This window comes from Microtus oregoni, unplaced genomic scaffold (assembly GCF_018167655.1).
Source record: "Microtus oregoni isolate MIOR12 unplaced genomic scaffold, Mior012 000023F_ref0000262, whole genome shotgun sequence".
Lineage (NCBI taxonomy): Eukaryota > Metazoa > Chordata > Mammalia > Rodentia > Cricetidae > Microtus > Microtus oregoni.
The window spans coordinates 17,047,236-17,063,327 of record NW_024543082.1 but is presented as its reverse complement, the minus strand read 5'-3'; positions in this window follow the sequence as shown (position 1 = coordinate 17,063,327).

Below are 16,092 nucleotides of genomic sequence, written 5' to 3'. Positions count from 1 at the left end.
GAAAGACAATTATCACATGTACTCACTCACAGGTGGTTTTTAAACCAACCTATAAACCTACAATCCCAGAGAAATTAGACAACAATGTGGACACTAAGAGACACTTACATAGATCTAATCTACATGGGAAGTAGAAAGTAAAAAAAGATAAGACCTCCTGAGTAAATTGGGAGCATGGGGACCTTGGGGGAAGGTTGAAGGTGGGAGGTGAAAGGCAGGGAGGGGAGCAGAGAAAAATGTAGAGCTCAATAAAAAATCAATAAAAAAAGAAAAGGATAGTTGTTGTTTTGTAAATTAGATTTTTGTCTGATGACAAAAATAACACCAGGAAATGAAGACTTCTCCTCTAACCTTATCACCTGTGTGTACTGGTTGGTTTGGTGTGTTATGGTGACACCAGTTAGTCATCAGAGTCCTGAGTCTCAGTTGAGGAAATGCCCCGAGCAGATCCAACTGTAAGGCAGTTTCCTTTTTAGTGGTCAGTGTGATCGGGCCCAGCACATGGTAGGTGATGCAGCAATAGAAAGTCTAACTAAGACATTAAGGATGTCTTGTAATTAAAAGGAAGTCATCTATAGAGGACCAAATCTGAGGTTGAGAAGTATGGAGAAAATAGTTAATAGTCATATGCGCTTTAGTATTCTTTGGCTTAAATAAGAATATAAATATATTCCTTTTATGTAACGATCACTAGTTTTTTTTTTTAAGGAACCCTTTTTTCTAAGTTGGAGTTGCATATCACTTAGGATGACATAAACAAGCTACGCTGTAATTTGCTTGCCTTACTTGCATACAGCCTGATCCCTTACTTCTTAAAGTAGCCTATGCAGTCTTAGTTCATGTACTTTTATCTTTACCTTCTCAATGGATACATTTTTAAATGGTTTTAGGTGATGCCTGGAAAGGTATTTCAGATACTCTTAAAAAATTTAATCCATCTTAAAGCTATTTTTTCCAATAAGAAAATTTAAGATTCATTTAATTATGACTTCGGTTTGACATCAAATGGCAAGAAACCCAGAGAAGTATATTTTAGAACGGTCACTGTGGATTCTTTGTAGTCTGCTTTGTTTTTCAAAACTTTATTTTTAATGTCAAAGGAAAATTAGTCTTGTTCATTTTCTAGAGGTCATCAAAATGAGAAAAATGCAGATAATAAAGTTAAATCAAACTTTAAATGTAACAAAAATACTCGGGAGAGACATATGCATGATAAAAAAACTTAAATGATTCTATGTCATTTCTTCATATTCGATGGCTTCAAAGAAAGGGAATCCTGTCATGAAAATGCAACGACTTTTGCTTGAGCATCTACTGTATGCCAGGCATTTGTGTCAACATTTTCCAAATCCATCTTATTTTCATTGAGCGTATAAGAAAACAAGTTTCAGAAATATTAAGTAACTTGTTCGAATTCACATAAGTAATTTGGTAATTTCATCAAATCTAATTTTAAGTCTGTTCCTGACTTAACATGCTACGTGTTTTTCAAAGCAAAGATGGAAATAATGAAGTATAACACGGCAGTACAGTTGCAGCTCTTTCAAAGGGCTACTGAATTGAGTTAAGGACCCTTGCAGTGAGCATGGACAAGTAGAAGCTAAAGCTGAAAAGCAGTTGGGTAGCGCTGCACTTAGGTTTTTGTTGAGTAACAGCAATAGTAGTTTCAGTGTCTGTACTGGGTGGTTCTCAGCTCTCTGGGCTGGTTGCAGCAACCTGACTGGGAAACTTGATAGACATGCAAATTCCTGGGCTCAGGCTCAGACCTACATACAGATGCACATTCCTTAAGCTCTAGGTGAAATCACTCGCTCAGCAAGCTAGCCCAGGATGACTGTGGCTTCCCTCGTGGTCTCTGAGTCAGCTACTGTGTGGAAGGACCAGAGATTTATATTTCTAGCAGCTCCTGCTTCTGTGACACTGCTGTACCACAAACCATGTTAGAACGTGAATTTTGTAGAGCAAGTCGGTTATCAATTCATTTTTGTTCGAAGGGTAAGCAAATAGATGGATGGATGAGCTGTCCCTGAAGACAAGCAACTGAGGTAGGGCAGTGGGATAAGTAGAGAGGCTGATTAGAACTGAAGAGTCAGTGGGACAAAGGGAGAGTTGGAGCAAATGGACAAGCGTTCAAGCCCAGCAGTTGAGATTATCATTCTAGGGTTGGCCATGATGTGTTAGCCATCATCTAGCTTCTCCTTGGCAGCCCTAGCTTGGCTTTATTTATCCTGTGTTGACAAGGTATAAAAATTTCAGGGAAAGAGCCTTTAATATCAGGGTTGAGAATAGTAGTATCCAACAGGCTATGAATTATTAAAGGAAAGAGGGAACAGCAGGTAGAAATTAATTTATTTTGAGCTTAATAGTTTTTTCTTCTAAAGCAATCCTCAAAGTGGAAGGACTGACCCAAGTCCCAGTGGGGATAGGACCCTCTTAGATCTCTCATCTATATTAGCAGTAATCAAATTTTAAAATAGAGATCTTAAACACAAAATTTTACTTATAAAATATATTTTACATTTAAATTCTCCTATCCACATGTAATTTTCATTACTTTTCCAGAATTTCCTATTTCTTGCTTAAATCTAGAAAACATATTGTCACAACCTTGGATTCATTTGAACACATTTGAACAAAGGATAAAAATACATAATGCATATGATTGAGGTTCACATCTAAGACTTCCATGCTAGAATTCAGAAATACATAGAAAGTTGTGAGTTGTAGAAGTATTCACAGCATTATTTTCTGCTACTAGGCCAACTGTTACTTTTCTTTCAGAAATTGGACATGAAAGTCATAGGACTACAGTTTGGAAAAAGAATTCGTTGGGCATTCAAACCTTCTTCATTTAGATTGAAGGAGAAAACAAATTCCAGGGAAAAACAGGGTGGTTATACATCTTAGCCTTTAAAGTACAAATAGAAATATAAAGTCTAAGCCTTTAAATTACAGAGGAACCTATAGAGGATGGGACTGTACTCTACTGAAGGTGTTCATTTTCTGTTCAACCAAAGATATTGGAGATGCCTTTGAATGCTGGCTTATGAATCTGTTCCTTCAGAAACAGTAAGAGTTCAAACCCAGGGGATATACTTGTTGGTTATCTCAGAGAATGTCAGTCAGAAAGCAATGGACAAAGGAAAGAAAGATTTGATTGAAAGCTGTTACCAAACAGCCTACTATCAAGGATAGAGGCATAAAAGGATTTAATTCTGCCACAGAACATTGGAGAACTCAGTGTTCTTACTGTTTCCAACAATAAGGCATCAATTCACTGCTCAGCAAGAAGGTCAGGGTCATTTCTTTGGTCCTGTCGGTCTGTTGTATCTATGGACAGACAGAGTACTATCCACTTCAACTTCATGAAGTCCAGAGCAAAGTCAAAGTGAGAGTGGAATGCTCTCTGGAAAATGATTTACACAGTTCCCCTTTCTTCCCTCCAGTTATGACTTGTGTTGTTTTGTTACCTACGGTCATCCTCTCTGTGGCACAGCATTAACTCGTAGGCAAGAACAATTGGTCCTGAATACAGTTTGTGATTGGTTGATTCCTGCTCCATCCCATTCCACAGCTGGTCACATGTGATGTGCTAAACACACATGCCTGTCTCTGATTCTTGTTGCAACTGTGCTCAGCTCTCCTCTAGTAACAGAGAGCAGCAGAAGTCACCAGATTCAGGTTAGGGGAGAGGTGTGCAAGTAATCTGAAGGGGGGGCATTAATAACTGGGAGTATCACACCTCTGGCATGTTCTTTTGTCCCGTTAGATCTCACAGAATGCCAATTCAAAGAATGGATTTCAGCACAACTCTGGTAGACCATTAAATCCCAAGCACAAGATATCTCTGATAACAGTATCCTGCACAGTAGCCAACTCTGGTTTTACCAACCAAATAAGCCTTTTAGCAAAGGAGAAGATGCTGCAGCTAGTGACTGGAATGGACAATAATGATAAAAATCTGGGGAATATGGGTGGTACTTGTAACAGGTTTGAAGATGTAAATTTTTCCACACCATTCCTAGTAGTAACTTTACACTCCCAACAGAAACAGAGGAAGTTGTTTACTTACCTTGGAGAGAGTTCCTGTGAAGGCAGTCATTTAAAAGAAATCCCACACTAGCTCAGAATTGAGAAATAGATGGTTATTTATTTAGGGGTAGACTCACAAATCAGAATCCTCTGCTGGAATGGAGATCAGAAACCAAAATCCACAACCGGAACAGAGAAGCCAGAAAAGAGAGGGGATGCATGCTCTACTTAGGATTACATGGTACAAGAGGCCATGCCCCAGGGTGTGGGCTACTGCTAGCCATAAGATTTCCTACAGCATTCCTGCAACACTTCCAAGTTTTTCTTCTTTGCTCACTCCCATGCACTGGGTGGATGACCATATATCTTACTAGTTGTGATCACACGTATGATTCTTCAAATAGACTTCATCTTGTATTGGGTGCATTTGTCAAGCTTCTATTATGTGTTTTGGATGCCAGGGCTATACCAGCACATGGACCCAACAAGGAATCTACTATAATGAAGATCACATTCCAAGTTTCACTCTGGGAATTTGGTACCTATACAACACTGAAATTCTCACACATCTTGGAAGTCATCCTAGTGCTTGGAAAGGAGGAACGTGATATCCTTATTGCATATCAGTTGCAGCCCTCGAGAGTTCTTCATGAAAATGCAATAGCTACTTTCATCTCCTCTTAAAATCCATCTCAAATCCTTGCTAAGCTACAAATTCAGGGGAAAGCCCTTGGGTTAATTACAGATTTTGTGAAAACAGTTCTTTCTATTCTTTCTCATAACGACCAACTCACTGGCATATCCAGAATGAACACATAAGCAGTTGTTTACAATGCATCTGATTCCTGATTGTCCTATGGCTCTGCTACAGGGGAAGGCATTGCAGTAAGTCACCCACACTCTCACCCATAACACACAGAGTTTACATTTTCTTGTCAAAGGGAATTGACGTGGAGGCTCAGTCTTCCCTCTGTGTTATAAGCAGTTATAACTGCTCCTGAACATTCAGTTACAATTATCTCCAGTGCTGTTTTACTATATTGAAAGTACAATGTTCTGCTCTCTCTCTCTCTCTCTCTCTCTCTCTCTCTCTCTCTCTCTCTCTCTCCCCCTGTCTCTGTGTATGCATCTGTCTCTCTGTGGATCTCTGTCTCTGTCTCCCTCCTCCTCCCCTCTGTGTGTGTGTCTTTAACGCACATATTTTAGGGGAAAAAAATGTTCCACACCAACAAGGCTTTCCGAATTGTGAAAAAAAAGCAAAAAAAACCAACACATCCTAAAACAAAATAAGCTTCACTTTGTTCCTAGAAGAAAATGGTTTTTGTTTCTTATCTCTGATGTAGCTCTTGGTGTGGTGGCTGAAATGGTTTGAGTAATTGAGAAAGATAGCTGTTTGCATCACAGAAACTGAAAAGTATCTTTTCTATTATGTAAATAAAGATCAGTTCTTACCATCAGTTGAGGCTACATATTCAGAGAAGAGTTGTTTATATTCTGAGATATGATATGAAAAACCTCTTATCTCCCCTTTACCATATTTACAGTGATTTAAAATACCATTTGCAGAAGGCACTATATGTACTGCCTGAATGTAGGTGGAACGTATCTTGGGCCATACCTACACCAAACGAGGCTGCTGGGAGGCCATAATCCAATTCTAGAAGAAAACAAAAGGTTTGTATAAGAAATTTAAAACATTAAAATCAAACAGAAATCAATTTTTTTAGTAGTACTGAAATATATATTGATGGTGTCTATATAATTTATTGATAGAATCATATGGGGAAAAGCTTTAGACATTTTAGACATTTTATTTTATGCCACCTTAGAACAAAATATTCTAATGAAAATGACAATAGCAGAAGCAATTCCCCACACACATAAAACCTCTGTAATCTGTGAGACATATGATCAATTCTCCTTGACCAATACTCCATTGAAATGAAATAAACATTAAATTAATTTTAACCTTTTTCTTAATTTTTTTCCCCAGAGAAATCCCTGGTCCCCTGCCAAATTTCCCATAATTATTTCTAAAGAATTCCTTTAGGGATGTTGTGTGTGTGTGTGTGTTCATGTTTGTGTGCTTGTGCGTGTGTGTGTGGTAGGCACATGTATGGGAGGCTGTGTATCCACACAAGTGCATGCCTAGGCCAGAAGAGAACTTTGGGCGTCTTCCTCTATTCTCTGCCTTTTTCCTTAATGCGAGGTCTCTCGCTGAACCATATGCTTCCTGTTTTGGCTGGACTTGCTAGCTAGTGAGCTCAGAGGATCTGTCTTTCTTCAACTGCTGCCCATTCCACCCCAGGGGTCTAGAGCACACTGTGACCAACGCTTACGTAGGTGCTGCAGATACAGACTCAGGTTCTCATGTTTGCAGAGAAACTGTTTTTAGCCATGGAGCCATGCCTCATCCATCCCCTTTTAAGTTAATTTTTAAGTTAGTGTACCAAATAATTGGTTTTATTATGACATTTCATGTGTGCGTGCACACACACGTATTACTTTACTCACATTCTGCCCCCAGTTCTGTACTTCCTTCAGACCATTATATTGTCCCTTCATTCCCGCTTTCTGCTTTCTTGTGACATATATATGTGTATTATGAGAGAAAAATGCAATATTTTGCCTTACGTTGTCCACATTACCTTTTCTTCTTCCCCTCTTTCCAGTGTTAAAAACTGTTGCTATATGGTGTTTTCTTCATCTCCTTTCTTTTTTTTAATCTCAACGTCTAATTTGCATCTGGAGTTGTGTAATAGTGAGGTCTGTTGTCCACTAGGACATACGTACGTGTTCCCGGCTGTTTGTCTCCCAAGGATGTCCTGTTTGCATATTGCTCTGACAGCTGCTATAACAACAATGGCACTCACTGTTTGATTATTGTTTTGTCAACTGTTTTCCTCTATTAATATCTCAGGACACTGATGTGACAAAGTCCTCTAGTTAAAATATCCATTAATAATCAGTTGCTTTCTCTTGCTTTTGCCTTAGAAAGTGTGATCTTTGCTCAATTTCAGTCTTCCAGTGTTCAACTCTTAAACCCCAAAACATCTGTGAGTCCCTCTGCTTCTTTAACACCTGTCACCTAACTCATAATTCATAAGCCCACTGGAATTAACCATTAAATATATCCGAAATACAACTCATTTCCACTTCATCTAACTACGTGACCTTATTCATCTCTTGCTCGGCTGCTGTTCCAATTTCTTAGTTGATGTCCTTGGTGCTGATATAGCATCCAGAATGGTTATTTAGAAAACATTGTTACATTTGTGTGCTGAGAACTTCAGTGTTTTCTGTGTCACCCAGAGTCAACTCCAAAGATAATACCTGTATCACTTGGGCCCGACCCATCTGGTCCTGGCTCCCTACAGCTTTGTCTTCTTTAACTCCCCCTCACTCACACACCACTACAATCAAACTTACATTTATATAGCTACTTCTCTCATTTTAGTTTGGGCCTTACTAATCTAACCACCGAATGGAGGCATGTGACTTTACCTCTCCACTGTATTAGTCCTTTCTAGCCCCTTCATTATCATTACTTTTTATTTCAGCACACCTTTTCCTTCTGTTGTACTAAATTAATATTTAATAAATTTGTGTATAGTTTGTTACACCAAGTATGATGTCAATTCCATGAAAGTAACAGCGTTGATTGTTCATATTTTATACCCCTAGAATATGGCTAATAGTAAGATTTCAATATAATTGTGGTCTAAACAAATGGATTTATGCCATTTCTGAGAAAATCAGCTAACAGGATAAAATTTCTATTTCTGGATCCTTTACAACAATATTATAATGACAGCCTCGTGTCTGTCATTTTGCAGGTTGATGTCCAACAGCAATGCCCCAATATAGACACATCTACATTTTTATCCTAAGAAGACAGCTCGGCCAATTTATATCTTTGGTTTTTTTTTTTTTGTTTTGTTTTGTTTTGTTTTTCAAGAGCCAATTTATATCTTAAGAAAGGCAAGATTTCCATCCACCAAGGCCAGCTGGCCTGGGTCTGAAAAAGCCTGGGATAAAACTGGACTTGCTGAACATAGCAGACAATGAGGACTACTGAGAACTCAAGAACAATGGCAATGGGTTTTTGATCCTACTGCACGTACTGGCTTTGTGGGAGCCTAGGCAGTTTGGATGCTCACCTTACTAGACCTGGATGGAGGTGGGTGGTCCTTGGACTTCCCACAGGGCAGGGCTTTGGGCTGAAGAGGGAGGGGGACTTGATTGGGGGAGAGGGAGAGAAATGGGAGGCAGCGGCGGGGAAGAGACAGAAATCTTTAATAAATAAATAAATTAAAAAAAAAGAAAGGCAAGATTTAAATTGCATTAATAATATAATTCATATAGGGGAAAGTTTTGTCTATTAGGTTTAATTTAACAACGCTTCAGATTTTTCTCAAAACTGTAATCCATATACTGTCCTTATAAAATTAAAAACTAGAAATACATATTGGAGAGAGATAATTCTTATCAAAGAAAATGTATCATTCTATTTGTAACCCATAAAAGATAATTTTCGTGAATAAATGATGGATAGAGAAAATCCACAAAGTGTTTCCTTCTCTAGGTAGTCTCACCAACAACACTCACTCAGAACTTTACTACAGTCACCAAATATGTGGAAATTCCTTCTGTGCCCACGAATTCTCTAACCCAGGAGAGGTTACAATTCAAGTCAGTGTTGAAAGTCACCTAGGCTGGTGCTCAGATGCCCCACAGTAGGAAGCAGGTTCAAATGGTTTGTATCCAGATTGCACACAATTTCTTTTCAAGAGGTTCAGTGATCTTGACCTGACTTGACCATAAAGAGGAGGTTCCCACAACCTCTGCTTTGGTTTGGACATTTCCTAGAGCACAGGGAAACACTTTTTGTTACTTTTAATGCTTTATTATAAAAGGAAACACTCCAGCAATGGCCAGATGGAAGAGTTGTGTAGGGTTAGGTATGGTGAAGGAAGTGGGGAGTTGTTTTGCCCTTTGAGTCCACTATCTTTCCAGAAGCGCACATCTAGAAAGGAAACTCTCTGAACTCATCCATTGGGATGTAATGGCTTCATATACAGGCTTGATTAAATCATTAGCTGATTCTAACCAGCTCAACCTTCAGTTCTTCTCTCTGAGGCTGAAAGAGGGGTGAGGCTGCAAGTCCCAACTCACAACTCACATGGTTGGTTGCCCTGACAACCAGCCTGCATCCTGAGGCTAACCCAGAGACCAAGCCACCAGCCAACTCATTAGTATCACAAAGATACAACACTTCAATGATTCTAAGGGTTTTAAGAACTTTGTGCCAGAAAACTTGGCAGTGACTCTCTATGTACTTATATAGTCTATGAATATATCACAATAATATTTGTTGATGTATTGCAATCTCACAAACAGGACTAAGTTTTCTCTTTTTATATTGGACATACAGACAGACTTATGTTCAAGGGACTATGTCCCCCTGCCTTGATCTACAATATCTTTCTCCTTTCTAATCAAAGAAGTAATTTATTTTCTTTATAAATGACAGCATACTTAAAACCCTCCTTCAGAATAATGTAATTTAAATGAGCCTATTTTGAAAATGGGTCATTTGTCTGCAGGAAGCTTGATTAGGCCTACAACTATCTAAACACACGTTTTTAAAGTCTTGTAGAAGTTTTGTTAATATCCTCAGTAATTCAAATTGGTTTCCTCTTCCATAATTGGCTTTATTAATTCCTGGACAATATTAATCTGTAAAGACTCAACGAGGGGGTCTGTGAAGCATGCAAAGACATATAGGTAAAGGAAATGGAGGAAAAGGCCATCAAACAGAGAGTAATTGATTTTTTTTTCATGTTAACAAGCATTTATCACATGCTGAAGTCCTCAGGAGTTCCAGCCTCAGGAAGAATAATGAGGTGAGAAAGATGAAGAACAAATGAAAGATAAATAACTGGATTATTCTATGATACACCAATTAGTACAGTTATTCCCTGTATCCATGGGGGACATTAGTAGATGCTGACACTTCGTATGGTAATTAACTCTACACATGCTGTGTCTTCCTTATACTTCCATGCCTATAGTAAAATTTAATTTGTAATTAGTTATGGTAGGAGGTAGCAATAAAACTAACTATAATATAGAACAACTAAGGCAATAAACCCCAATAAAAATATGAGTGTCATCTTTTTTTTTTTGCTTTCAAAGTATTTTGTAGTATTCTCACTCTTTTTGTGATGACAGAAGCTGCAGGAGTGCCTACATGGCGAGATGAATTCAGGTGAATTACATAGGTATATGCAGTGTGTCTTGAAGTCAGTTGATTGGGGTCAAACTAACTGCCAGAGTGGATGTGATAAGGAGAGAGCTACCAAGTGATTTACAGGCAGGTGGCAACTATAGCATGAGTGTGCTGGACAATGGATGTTAGGAGAGTTTTACTATACTCATTAAGAAGATGTAAAAATTAAAACTTAAGACTTGCTTGCATCTGGGATTTTCTGTTTAATATTTCAATCATTGATTGGTCACAAGTTACCGAACCGTGGGAAGAGAAAGGGTTAGAGATGGGAGGACTAGTATGTAAGATTCTTTACATGAAGGGAAATCTTTCCCTAAAATTTCAATTTAAATTCTTCAATTAGATGACCTCATTAAATGCCTTCTCAGTCATTATCAGAGTATGATTTCTCAGTGCTGTGATTACAGATTGATTGCTATAATTAGAACATCCAATGACAGAAAAAAATCATTCTAATACTATTGTAATACTTCACTTGCAAAATGGAAATTTGCCTTTTTTAAAATCAAAAATAATATAATGCTCAAGGGCTGCTAAATTGCAAGCATTCTGGTTAATTTTTACATCTCAGGCCAAATGATTAATCCATCAAGATTTAAAAACACATATGCAGGTATATTAATGAGGAATTTGGTTTTTATCAATGTCCTAGATTCCTCCCCCCCCCCCCCCTTTTAATACAGGTCATTTAAAGAGAGTGGTTTAAAGTTTGTTCTCATGGTTAGTATGCATGAGTCACCTGGAAAGTTTATTAATGTTGTAGGGCTCTAACTCCTAGAGTTTCCAGTTCAGCAGATATGTGGTAAGCCTAAAATTGTGTATTACAACAAGATCCAGAGCTGCACTTATTGTGCTTGTCTGGGCATTGTCTTTCAAGAGGCGGGATTAACTAGTTTAAACTTGGGCAAGAGGATAATACCTCATTAAATCATTTTGCTTGGATTTATGACATAGCATATCTTATTGGAAAAACACGGTTAATTACTCAAGGATGAATTTTAAAAACAGTTATTTAAGGTGTGCCTAGTAAAATGCACTGAACTTTCTGCTGTGTATTACCAAGTATCATTTCTGACTAAGATACATGTTCTCAAGGTTGGAAGCTAATGTAAAGCTTGAAGTCATAGCTAGAGAAGAAAAGCTAAGTATTTATAAAGGTCTGATGTGGGATTCCCCTCTGTATGCTGTGAATATCATTGGTTAATAAAGGACTGCTTTGGACCTATAGCAGGGCCGAACTTAACTAGGTGAGAAAAACTAAACTGAATGCTGAAAGAAAGGAGGTGGAGTCAGGAGAAGCCATGGAGCTGCTACCAGAGACAGACATGTTTAAACCTTGCTGGTAAGCCACAATCCTCGTGGTAAAATATAAAATAATGGGGATGGGTCAATTCTAGATATAAGAGCTAGCTAGCAATATGCTTAAGTAATTGGTTAAGCAGTAGTTTAAATAATATAGTTTCTGTGTGATTATTTTGGGAGTCTGGGCAGCCAGAAAAGCAAGCAAGCAGCCCTCCTTACAACAAATTAGCATTTCAGTGTGTGCTAGCTAATCACAATAAAACCTGAGAGAGCTTAAATAGTAATTCTAGGCAAAAATGAACAGAGTTTAACACAATTTCTTGGTAGCCATGTTTTTTTTTTTCTAAGTGGGCTTGCAGTGAGCAAGGACACTGTGGCTACTTTAAGAGAGGTGCAGTAAAAACTGTGCAGCTTCTTTTTTTAAAAAAAAAGAGCCGCTTCCTGTCTTGCCACCACAAATGGCTCTAACTCTTTCTCGGGACATCTGGCCATTGAACAGTTAAATGGGGTTTGTGAACAGAATGGTGCAACTTGCTTAACGACAACATAAACTGGCTGTGTGCCTAAAAATGGGGCTGTGAGCATGGCTCTCTGATGCAGCAAACAACTCCATCATGTTGGACTGGGCAGGGCAGGCAGGCAGTGCCATATTTCTTCTAGGAATAGCTCTACTTAAGTTCATAAGAAGGGCTTAGCATTTTAAGAAGCACTTCTGGTCAGAAAAAGATTACAGATACATAAAAAAGACAAATTCAAATGAAAAAGACCTCTAAATGAGGCACGGTGTGTTTTAAAAATGTATGTAGGCTTGGGAGAGATAAGAAAAAGAGTTTAGAGTGTTATAAAAAGAAGTAAATGGTTTATAAAAGCATATAAAACAAAGTCTTCAAAGAGACAGAGTACAGACAGTCATAGATTAAAGAAGTAAAGATTATAAAATAAATATTAAAAAGTAATACAGTAAAAAATAAGCCACATAAAGAAGGAGAATACACAGAGAGTCTGAATTAAGTATATTATTGTGTTTTCTTTGAATTTTTTGACTGTGAATGAGCTAAGTACATGGAGACATTTCATTGTATCGGCTCCTAAGCAAAACCAGCATATATATCTTAAAGGTATCTTGATTTCAAAATATGAATCTAAGGATATGTTGCTTTGGAAAAGAGGTTCTTTTTTGTTTCACAGAGGATGAAAACCTGTGGAATCCTTCCAGACTACTGTGGTTTGATGGACCAAGACCCACTGAAAGGTTGCTGAAAACAGGCCCCCCCCCCAAGTTATTTAATACAACAATAACAACAGCAAAAAACCAGGAAGCAGTATGGAGAGAACTATGCCCAAATTCCCAAATATTGTTTATAAATGTTTCTTTACATTTAAAGGAGGATATGCTATAGAGATGACTTTGCATTGGTTTGGATTTTGCTTTATTGATAACAAGTTTTAGGTCAATTATGTTATATCTATATTTCTGCTCTTGATTAAGGCATTGTGTTTGTGTAGCTCATTTAGAAATGTAATGTATTATTAAGAAATACAGGTTAATATATAGTAATCTATAACAGTCAAACTTCTTAGTCATGTTAGTTAGGTTTTCTAGATATATAGATATATATTTCAGTTAGGTATTCTTCAAATCTTTCAGAGATCTTCAGAATATGGCATTTAAAATGTTTAATAACTTAGGATTTTTCATGACAGTGAGATACATCTGTTCCTGGAAGCACCAAGCTACTTAAAGAGGATGATGGGTACCAGAGAGGCTCCTTATGGGGTTTGTTAGCCATTTGGGTAAGAAAGTGCTCTTGCTTGGACTTCTTGATGAACTGGACATGCATGACCCACAGAGAAATAACTGCTGAACTTGCCTAAAAGTGAAACAATCCTTTAGGGTTCCTGCTTCATAAAAGAGTCTGCTTGACATTCTGCAGGACACAGAAGAAAGTGACTGACAAATTGCCAACATAGATGGATCAGTCTTTGAAATTTCCTGCTTCATGGAAAAGTCTGCTGGATACTATGGGCCTGTAGGCTGAAGATGGATGCTCCAATGGTACAGAATAACTTTAGGTGACTGTTCAGGCTGCGAGATGTCTCTGTCAATTTTAGAGTTTTGGAAATTGCTTACAATGCACCAATGCACTCCTGTTTACTTAGGTAATATTATATCCTTCTGGAGTCTTTGATGGAGTTGAAGCACTTATAGTTATAGTTTTCCTTAGTTATGATAAAAGATAAAGTAGAAATAAATGTTGTAAATGTAATTATTGCTTGATACCTTTTTTTATATGTAACTTTACTATGTTAAAGTTAAAACATTCCTTTTAATTTAAACAGAAGAGGAGGTAATGTGGGATTCCCTTCTCTAGGCCATGAATACCACTGGTGAATAAAGAAACTGCTTTGGCCTGTTGATAGGGTGGAACTTATGTAAGTGGGAAAAACTAAACTGAATGCTGGGAAAAAGGAGGCAGAGTCAGAGAGAAGCCATGGATCTGCTGCCGGACACGCTGAAACTTTGCTGGTAGGCCATGATCTCGTGGTGATGCACAGATTAATGGAGATGGGTTAAATTAAGATTTAAGAATTAGCCAAGAAGAAGCAGAGCTAATGGGCCAAGCAGTGATTTAATTAATACAATTTCTGTGTAGTTGTTTTGGAAGTCTTGGCAGCTAGGAAATGAACAAGTGGCCTTCTCCCACTACAAAAATCTTAGCCTATGATGTCTATATTCAAATACCAATGAAATTAACTCAAGAGAAGTATGGGGAATATTGAAATATAGCAAAAATAAATCATACAGTTTGGATTATAATGAAATATTGCCAATATATTTGAACTTTATCTTCAGGACATAGGGAAGGAATAGTGCATTCCTAGAGATCATACTTCAGGAGAGTATTAAAATGACCCAGGACCTTATGTAGGATATAACTTTATATATGCTGCATTTGTTTCTGGGACTCTTTATCAAAGAACATTACAACTGGACACTTTGAGAGAGATGTTGATCTAGCCTGTACTTTCTTGTAGAAAGTGGAAGGAAACCTGAGTTAAGTCTTGAGTGAATGTCTATGCTGACGTGGGCATGCCCATGCTGAGGACTCCAATGTCTCAGCCTCACTGGAATGGCAAACCCTTACCTGGGACATGCTTTAAGGGATTGAAATCTTTCCTAGGGAGTCTGAGTATGAGTGAATGACCAGTGTGTGCAATGATGGGAAACTGCAACTTCCTTCTCATCCTGGATGTTTATCACCTTTAGACTAATTGCCATAGAGACCTTCTACAGAGATCAGCTAATACCCCGAACCCATGTTGTATTTTATAACTTGATGAGGTTCCAGGTTGTTGATTTAATTTTGGTAGGTACCTTCCAACACAATGAGCACAGCCCACCCAATCAAAATGCTTTTCCTTTCTTTATTCCCTAGCTGCCTGTAGTCAGAGTTCCAAAACCAGTGTCATGGCCAGCAGCACTATTGCAAATCTTTCATTGCCTGAGAAAAAATGTTTCTATGACCCGATGTACAATGCCAGTCTATTAAGATACGATTCATGATAGATTCGCGTTGTGAATAAATACTATTGTTACCACAGTAATCTTTTGTCTAGTTAACTATCCAGTTTGAAAGCTAAGGCAGACAGATACTGCTGAAGTAAGACAAGAAACAAGCAGAAAACTCACTTTCAGGGTCATGGGAATAAAAGAGAAACCACACTTCTACCAGGTTTTGCCTATTTTTCAATGATTTTTCTGTACATAATATTGCAGCTTTAAGGTTTTTTGTTCTTGTGGTTAGGAATCCTTTCTATTGTTTATTTTTCTGCACATTATCTTTACATGTTGTGCTTGGATTTCTGTTCTCTGCCTGCCTTTCATTATCACACACACACAGAGCCAGCCAACATAGACGTCTCCCAGCGTAGAGGAGACTGGCAGAATTTCTCTGGACATGCTGCCATCAGCGTAGCTAGAACTGACAACTTCACATCGTCTATCTTCTGCTTAGTCCCCGAGTGACTTTTCTGACAACCACAGGTTTTCAAACTAGCTTTCTCCCAGTTCTCTTGAGTTTGCTGAAATACTTTTTTTGCTTACATGGAAACTCCTCTCTTAAAAGAAAAAGTGTATCCCAGGGTTGAAGATACACATGAGCAGATAAGAGTGTTTATTGCTCTTGGAGAGGACCCCAGTTATATTTCCAGCACCCATGTTGGGTGGCTCACAACCAACGCCCTGTCGCTTCAGTTTCAGGGCATTTAACACTGTCCTTTGTCCTTTGTACTAGGCAACCATACACACTTAGGAGCTAACATGTATGCATATACCACACAAATAAAAATTAAAAAAATGTTTTAAATTATAAGCTCAATGTCCTTTATTTATGGTTAGAAACCAAATATGAGTGAGTACATCCCATGTTCCTCTTTTTGGGTCTGGCTTATCTCACTCAGGATAG